Below are 9,653 nucleotides of genomic sequence, written 5' to 3' on the forward strand. Positions count from 1 at the left end.
CGAGGTTCTTTCCATCTTCTGGCTCTTCTCCCCCATCTAGGACTTTGGACTCTTCTGCATCCACCCAGGGGATGGGGGAGAGAACATGGAGGAACAGTGAAGGAGGTCTTCAAGGGCAAGGCATCACTTCTGTCCACATCCTTTGCTTGGAATTCAGTCACCTGGCCACATATAACTTAAAGAGAGGCTGGGAAGTGTGGTCCAATCATGCACCCAAGAAGGAGAGGAAACAGGTGTGGTGACCAACTAGCCAGTCTCTGCCTCAGTGATCATGTCAAAGGATCTTTAAATTTGGTCAAGAAGCCCTAGAGAAATTTATCATTCCTCTTCTGATTAGCCTGGGAAGACTCTCTGGAGAAGAGATTTTAGGAACTGCTAGAAAGAATGGAATTCACCTACTTGAGGACCTACTGTGTGCAGTGTGCCTGATACTGTACTTCTGTTACCTTGTTTCATCCTCCTAGCAATGACTTGAAGGCAGTTTTATTATCCCCATGGAGCAAACCCTGGTAAATGTCTAGCTACTATTTATTGAGGGCCTACTGTGTGCTAGGTACCTTGCTTTACATGTGTGATCTTGATTTAGCCTCACAAAATCCTGCCAGGTAGGCATCAGTTTGCACCATTTTATGTTGAGAAAAATGAGGCCTAGATGTGTAAAGTGACTTGCCCAAGGGCACACAGCCAGTATGTGGCTGAACTGAGGCTGGCATTGAGCTGTGTTTTGACCCTGGAGTTCTAGTTTTTTCCACTGGGGTTTGACAGATACCTTTAAACACAGGATTGATTTCATCTTGGACTCCCTATCCCCTGCCTGCCTCCCCTAAAGTGGGGGCAGCTCTGGAGCAAGCAGGGATTTCTACTGACCAGGGAGAGATAGAACGGTTGAGGTCTTTCCCAGCAAGCCTCTGCTTCTGGGTTCAGTTCCTCTCCTAATCTGACCTCTGCTACCTGCCAAGCAGTGACTAAGCCATTGACTCACTTCTGTTATGGCCTGAGAAGTCCAGTTCCGATGAAATGTGCAGCACCTGGAAGTCAGCCATCTGCCAGCATCTGGGCCCAATGTTGGGGTACACCTTTGGGTGTTTGAGGTGGGGATACCCAGGAGTACCATTTGGGGTGATTTTCCATGCCTGTACAATCAACATTCATCAGTGTCCTTTACAGGTCATTGCATTGGCAGGTTTTTTGTTTTTGTTTGTTTTCTTATTTCAAACCTCTGTTTAGTCTTTAAACCGTTACTTTAGGTAACAGAAATTCTTATAGTTTTTCTTTTTCTTTTTTTAAATTTTTACAGTTAGCCTTTTACTACTAATTCTAACAATAATACCACAATAGCCAATGTTTATTAAGTACTAATTATGTGTCAGGCTCTTATGCTAGTCGTTATTCTGTGTCATCTGTACAACTCTCTGAGCTAGGTACTAATATTACCCTCATTTTGAAGAAGAGGAGACTGAGTCTCAGAGAGTTTATAATATATTCAAGGTCATGCAGTTAGAGTTGGGTTACAGACCTGAACAGACTGGCTCAGATCCCATTCTTGACTGAAAGGTCTAAACTGAGGGACATTCGGTGTTTTAATGATGTGTCCTTTTATTGTCTACTTCTTGAAAAAAATTCATGAGGAAGCTGAGGGTCAGGGAGCCTCAGAGACAGGCTTGACTTGAAGAATAGTCACTAGATGTATTGGTTATCTATTGCTGTGTAACAAGTTACCCCAAAACTTTGCAGCTTAAAACAACAAACATTTATCATCTCACAGTTTCAGTGTGTCAGGAATTGGGGATCACCTAGTTGGTGGTTCTGGCTCAGGGTCTCTTGTGGTGCTGGGGGCTGCACTCAGCTGAAGGCTTAAGTGGGGAGGCTTTGCTTCCCTGCTCACTCCTGTGGTTGTTGGCAGGCTCAGTTCCCGGCTGGCTGTTGAATGGGGCCCTCACTCCTTTGCCATGTGGGCCTCTGTATAGGGTGCCCAAGTGTCCTCACAATACGCCATCCAGACTCCTCCAGAGTGAGTGACCCAAGAGAAAGAGTAAGCCCAGACAAAAGCCATGGTATCTCTTACAATCTAATCTTGGAAGTGATTAGGTTACCATCACTTACCATCTCTTCTATCATTATTCTGTCATTATATAGGTTGCACTGGTACGGTATCAGAGGGGACTGCAGAAGGGTGTGAATACCAGGAGGTGGGGATCATTGGGTACCATCTTGGAAGTTAGCTGCCACCCCAGGAATTGAACTCCTACCATGTGCCAGGCACTTTACCAAGTGTGCTTTCCTTGAAGGTCAGAAGAAAATGGTTTAGGTTCTGAGTCCCTCACTCTGGGTGAGTCATGGCTCATTCTTGGCTCTCTGTTTTCTCCTTGAGCCCTACCCAGGCAGTATAGTGAAGAGGCTAGGACCATGGGCATTGGTGCTTAACTGGATGTGAATCCTGGCTCTACCCCTGATTAGTCCTGTGACCCTTTAAGATATTTACCCCTCTAAGTGTCAATTTCCCCTTCCTTAAAACAAAGATAATTAGAGTAGTTCCCAGGGGTGTTGTGGGGATTAAATGAGGTAATGTGGAAAAGATAGTGGATGAAAAGAACATGCTTGTCACAGAGCTTAACATATGAAGGTGTCCATTATAAGTTTAAGCTGTTATATTTTAGATAAGAGTGTTGAACTCAGATCTCTCTGGCCATAACCTGAACCTCATGGTCACCCAGAATTGTTCCATCACTAAAGTCATAAATGTGAACACTTTGCACTCAGGTCACACCCTCCTGTCCTTCAAACTTTTCACTCAGTTACTCCCTCTGAAGCTGGCCATTGCCTCTTCAATTTACTTTACGCCAGTCAGCTTCCACGTGTCTTCACATCCTCCCCTGTCAAGTCTATGAATAACAGTCCATCATTTGAGCCTCTTTCTTAGGAATGTCTTCAACTTCCTTGTTTCACTGTCCCACTCTTGTACCACTAGTGAATTCCCCATCTTTCTTACTACCTGCACTTATGTCTGTTCTGGTGAGCTCTCCTGGACTAAATCCTAGAAAGCTCTTAATGGCACCACTATAATTCAAGGGATCCATTCTCAATGTAGCCTAGAATTCCTTTTGTGTTACCATAGCCAACACACTTATTTCCAACTTTCTTAACTTGCCTTAAATCTCCTTGCATACCGTCCTTTCTTTCCTTTTGTCCTTTTTTTCACCAAATACTTATGAGCATCTAGTATGTGGCAGATATATTTACAGGCATTGGAGAATCAGCAGTGACTAAACAACAGGGGGTATGGCTCCTGCCCTCTGGAAGTTTCACAGAGAAAATACAAGCCATCAGATGGGGACTATCTTTACTCACTGTTTTAATGGGAAGTTGTGGTTATACCCACCTTCAGATTTAGCAACCTCTTCATCCTCTTCCTTCTCCTCTTCTTCATCATCAATATCATCTTCACAATCCCTTTTATTAATGCTGATTATGTGCCAGGGACTGTTCTAAGCAATGTACATACATTAACCCATTTAATACATTACATATATTAACTCACCGGAACCCTGGGAGGTATGCATTCTTATCATCTCCTTTTTATACAGGAGGAAACAAAGCCCAGAGAGAGGTTAAGTAACTTGAACAAGTCACACTACATTTAGTATAAATTTCATCCTCTCCTCTTACAATGGAAGACATGTTATGTCCCCTGTTGGAGGTTAATTTGTCCATACTTGTGGATAAATGGTTGCCTGATGTAGCAAATAAAAATATAGAATGCCCATTTAAACTTGAATTTCGGATGTCCCATGTAAAATTTGGGACATTATGTATTGCTTATTTGAAATTCAAATTTACCTGGGGTACATTTTATCTGGAAACCCTATCTGGACCCCAGAACCTCTCCTCAAGGGACTTCACTCCATTAATTACTTGCCACTCCCACCCCGCTTGGGAGTGTCCTGGTTGCTTTGCACCTCCGTGTAAAGTGGTGATAATACTTTTGGAGTGACGTGATGGGACCCGAACAAAACACTCTGAGGCTGCCCTTTGGGGCGGTGCCCCTGAAGAGGGAAGAGTTTAGAGGCAAAGAGATCTGGTATGGTAATGATATGGGTATCTGGTGATCCTGTTTTACAGAATCAAGGTTTGCCTACCCAGCAGGACCCCTGGAGCTGCAGGAGAGAGGAGCCTGGAGTCTTCCTTATCAGTAAGGTACAAACAAGGCCTTCCATCTCCTCTCTAGTCTTCCTGGGCAGGAAGCTGTACCTCCAATGAGAAATGAGGTCAGCAGGGTGGAGGGAAGAACTTCCTGGCTCTTTATCGAATCCAATCATTTACGTCTCATTGAACCCAATCAAATTAGCCACTTATTACATTAAAATGGCAAAAGAGGGATTGTGTCAAGCATGCTAATTCAATAGGAAAGAGGGGCTGACTGAGAGTAGTGTCATGACTCTGACACGCACTTTCAAGAGGTAGAGGTCTTATGGCCTCCTCTGCCCACAGCAATCATGATGACCTTCCTCAGAGAGCTTTGCCGGATGCCAGGCATTGGTAAAGGAAAGGAAGATGGAAGTCCTGAGCCCTGCAGAGGCACAGGCTGGGAAGGGTGGGACAGAAGGGGAATGGTGAGATGGTACTTCAGGGACAAGTAATTTCAAGACAGGGTGTTGCCTGAGATTTGGAGTCAGAATCCAGACCTTACCAACTGTGTGACTTTGGGCCAGTTACTTGACTTTTCTGATGCTTAGTTTTCTTATTCATTAAGTGGAGGTTGATAATATTTGCCAAGGCAATGTTTCCCACAAATGATATTTCAGGGAAAGTCATTCCCTTTTCAAATCTCTTTCAATCCTTTTCATTACATTGAGGAGAAAGACTCAGTTGGGTACTAGGCTGTCGTTAACACCTCTTTTTTTTTTTTTTTTGTTCATAGCAGTTTTATTTATAATAGCCCCAAACTGGCAACTACCCAAATGTCTTTCAATGGTTGAATGTTGAAACAAATTGTGATAAAATCTTATGATAGAATACTACTGAGCAACATAAAGGAACAAATTATGAATATATGCAAAAATTGAAATGAACTTCAAGGGAATGATGCCGAGGGAAACATTTTAAAAAGTCAGTCTCCGAAGATTAAGTAATTCATGATTATGTTTACATATTATTCTTAAAATAACAAAACTGTGGAGATGGAGAACAGATTAGAAGTTGCCAAGGGTTAGAGATGGGGGTAGAAGGTACAGCGGGGGAACTTTGTGAGGTTTTTGATACTTGCAACAACTCTCTGATCCTTTCTTCGGAGCTAGGGTGTTAGGGTATGGTTGAAAGTTAGAATCACCCAGGCTTGTATTTGAATCCCCCTGCCATCCTTAAGAGTTGTGTGATCTTGGATAAAGAGGCTTAATCACTCTGTGCCTCAATTTCCTCATATGTAAAACAGGAGTAATCATACCCACCTAAGAAGTTTGTTATTGAGTATAAATGAGTTCATGAACATAAAATGCTTAGTATAGAGCCTGGCTCACAGGAAACCATGCATGCTAGGGATTATCCTCCTCCTTCTTCTCCTTTTCTTCTTGTCTTCTTCTCCTCCACCTCCTTCCCCCCCACCCCTTCTCTTCTTCATTTCAGTCTCTTCTCTGCCACTTCCTCTCGCAGACTTAATGCTCTCTGTACTCTACCCATGGCAGCAATTTGTACTTCCCGACTGTGCCATGCTTTCTCTTGCCTCAGGGCCTTTGCACATTCTTTCTTTCTGACTGGAACATTCTTCACCCAGGCTCTTTACTGGACAACTCTTACTCAGCTGATACGTTCCTTCTTCCAAGAAGCCTGCACTGCCTTATATTCTCCCTTCCCTGTGGTCCTTTCCTATTGTAATATTTTAGAATTTGCTTCTTTTCTCTCCTGGGAAGCCTGAAAGCCTCATGAGGGCAGGATTCAAGACCCTGGTCTGTCCTGTGTTCTCTTGTACTCCCAGCATCTAGCACCGAATCTGACATCTACTAATGTTTGCCTGAGCGAGCTGGCCAGGCGCCTAATATGGTTCTATGTACTTTACAGGTATCAACTTGTTTAATTCTCACAACATTCTGAGATAAGTTTTACTTTATTTTTAACAGCTTTATTGAAATATAATTGACATTCAATAAAGAACACATATTTAAAGTGTACACTTTGATAAATTTTGACATGTACACACCTGTGAGAAAAAAACCACAATCAAGATAATGAACATGTCCATCAACCCCAAACTTTCCTCGTCCCCCTTGATAATCCTTCCATCCCACCTCTCCTGGTTACCCCCCCCTCACTAGGCAAATGCTGTATGCTCTCTGCCACTATAGATATGTCTGCATTTTCTAAAATTTTATGTAAATGGAATCATACAATATGAACTCTTTTTTGGTCTGGGTAATTTACAGAGCATAATCATTTTGAGCTTCATCCATTTTGTTGCATATATCAGTGTTTATTCCTTTTTAGTTCTGAGTAGTATTCCACTGTATGGATACCCCACAGTTTATCCACTTACCTGTCGATGGGCATTTGGTGGTTTCTGGTTTTGAGCTATTTCAAAGAAAGCTGCTATGGACAGGTTTTATTCTGTCCCATTTTTACAGATGAGGAAGCTGAGGCAGGAGTATGTAAACTGCTTAAGTCCACAAAGCTAATAAATGGGAGAGCCATATGCAGACAGAGGTGCTGTAGGTCCAGAGCCCACCTCTGTATTAAGGAGAGTTTCAAACACAAACAAAAGCAGAGAGAATAGAATAACGCACAACCATGGATCCATCACTCAACCCCAGCAATTAACTCATGGCCATATTATTTAATCCTTCTTCCTACATTTAAAATCTTTTTGTTGGAATATTTTAAAGTGAATCCCAGACATAACGTTATCTCACAAATATGTCAGTTTGTATCTCTGACTTATGTGAACATATAGAAAAACTTCCCTGTGGATATTTCAAACCTAGGCAAAAGTAGAGACCATAATATAACAACTTCCCTTGTATACATCACCAGCTTCGACAGTTATTCTTGGTTGGTCTTGCTGCATTGCGCCCTCATCTATATTCCCCTTAATCTCCCCTGCTAATTATTTTGAAGCAAATATTGGGCACTTTATTATTTTATCTGTAAATATTTCAGCATGTATCTATAAGAGATAAGGACTCTTGAAAAAACATAGCCATGATACCATTATCACACCTAAACATTTTACAATTATTTCCTTTATACCATCAAACATTCAGTTGACATTCACATTTCTCTGATCATCTCACACTGTTTTATTGTTTTTCTCCTCTCTCCTTCTCTTGCTTCCTCCTTCTCTCCCTCTCTCTTTGGCCTTTTTCTTTTTACAGTCTGTCTGAGTCAGTGTAGCAACAAGGACCGTATGTCACAGTTGGTTGAGATGTCTCTAAAGTGTTTTAACCTATGGATTCTCCCTTTCTCTCTTTTTCTCCCTTGCAATTTATTTGTTAGAGAAACCAGGCCATCAAGGCCATGTTTTACATATCCGTCATGCCATTATCACTTTCACAAAATTAACAATAATCCTGGACTTCCCTGTTGGCACAGTGGTTAAGAGTCCTCCTGCCAATGCAAGGGACACGGGTTCAATCCCTGGTCCCGGGAAGATCCCACATGCTGTGGAGCAGCTAAGCCTGTGCTCCGCAACTACTGAACCTGTATCACTTGCCAGAAGTAGAAAGCAAAATAAATACAAATAAAATAAGACAATACCATTAAAATCTAAATAGATACTGTGGTTTGCTAAAGGCACCAAATTGAATGAAGGAAATGTACTATATCTTGTTTTTGGTGGTTGTGTATACTTGTCAAAATTCATTTAATTGAACACTCAACATTTTAGCATATGTAAACTGTACCACAAAGAAAAAGAAAAATTCCATTGGTTAAGATTTCCTTCAAGATGGACAGTGCTGGGCGGAGTGTGACAGTAGTTTCTCTCCCTTCTCTTGTCTCCATGGCTGCTCAATCACCTGCCCATCTCTTTCTGATTGACACTTTCTGTATTTGGCTCTGTTAATTCATTCAATCAGGTTACATTAACATTCTACAGGCCTAATATCTACTCAGTCTTTCTGAGGTGATTTTTGTTTTTGTTTTTTTGCGTTACGCGGGCCTCTCACTGTTGGGGCCTCTCCGGTTGCGGAGCACAGGCTCCGGACGTGCAGGCTCAGCGGCCATGGCTCACGGACCCAGCCGCTCCGCGGCATGTGGGATCTTCCCAGACTGGGGCACGAACCCGTGTCCCCTGCATCGGCAGGCGGACTCTCAACCACTGCGCCACCAGGGAAGCCCCCCTGGGAACTCTTGAAGGATGTACTGCCTCAGCCTGTGCAAAGTGCTTAGGACTGTGCTCGGCAGAGTGTGAGTCCTCGATAAATGTTGGCCCCGATCATCATGATAATCAATGCTATTAAAAGGGAGGTTGGGGGGCCTGACAGGGCCTGTGGACCCCCTTCCAGAGCTCTGCGAAGTACAGTTTGACAGCCTCTGCTCTTAATGACACCCGAAGTCTTCTCCCTCAGTTCTTACTATATTTGGGGCTCACTGCAGCCGCCAGGGCCCTCCCCCTCCCATCCTGTGGTCTGTGTCTAGGTCACTAGGTGGGCAGGACGCAGAGGGGTCACACTCCTAGGCACGTCCTAATTAAGCCAGAAAAGACCGTTCCCCACCTCACACCCCCAGCCCTGCTCATATCACTCCCAGAGACCGTCTTGCAAACGTGAAACAACCTGGTGCCAATGTCGTGTTTTGAAACCCGAACGCTGAAACCAATCTCCTGCAACTTGGCTGGCAAACCAAGTACATCTGCTTTAAAGCAATTAAGAAATTGCAGTCCAATGAAGGAAAACATGCTGTTGGAACAGGCTTCTGTGTTTCATTAAATATTCACGGCTCACTGATGGGGTGTGACGACAGACCCGGAGGGAAGCTTGGTGGTGAGTCTGGGGACGAGCCATCAATACCCCCAGGCCTTGTTATTAGTAATGACATGGCTGTAGCCAACCTCCACTGAGGTCCTACTGTACGCCCGGCACTGTGCTAAGCTGAAGTTGGCTTTCCCTTATTTGATCTCCACAGCTCCTCTAGCAGGTAGAATGTAATTGTTCCCATTTTACAGATGAGGAAAATGAGGCGTAGCGAGGTTAAGTCATTTGTGCAAGATTTCCACAGAAGCAGAATTGGGACTTGTGTTTAGAGCTTTCAGCCACACCACTAAACTTCCTCTTGGCCAGGAAATACGTCAGTTGATAGGATGCCTTATGCCTCAAGCTCAGAATTCTTGGTCAGCTGTGGTTAGAGGACATTATTTTTCTTTCTGTGATAGGACATGCCTGTGTCTATCAAAATGCTTTAGTTTCAAAGATAATTTCAGTATACTGCAAAAGAGCATTGCAAATCTATAGAGGGAGAAACCTAACTTAATGGTTAATGGATTAATGTCTAAAGATGTTTTCCTAGAGGCAAGTGTTTAACGTATGTGTGTGTGTGTGCGTGTGAGTGTGTGTACATTAGTAGATTTGAGATAGATGTTTTTGTTTGAAATTCGTCTTTCTCACTACCCAACTGCTTGTTAATTTGCTATCTTAAATCCATAGGTCTAACTTCTCTTGTCCCAGCTCTGC

Source organism: Lagenorhynchus albirostris, chromosome 15 (assembly GCF_949774975.1).
Source record: "Lagenorhynchus albirostris chromosome 15, mLagAlb1.1, whole genome shotgun sequence".
Taxonomy (NCBI): domain Eukaryota; kingdom Metazoa; phylum Chordata; class Mammalia; order Artiodactyla; family Delphinidae; genus Lagenorhynchus; species Lagenorhynchus albirostris.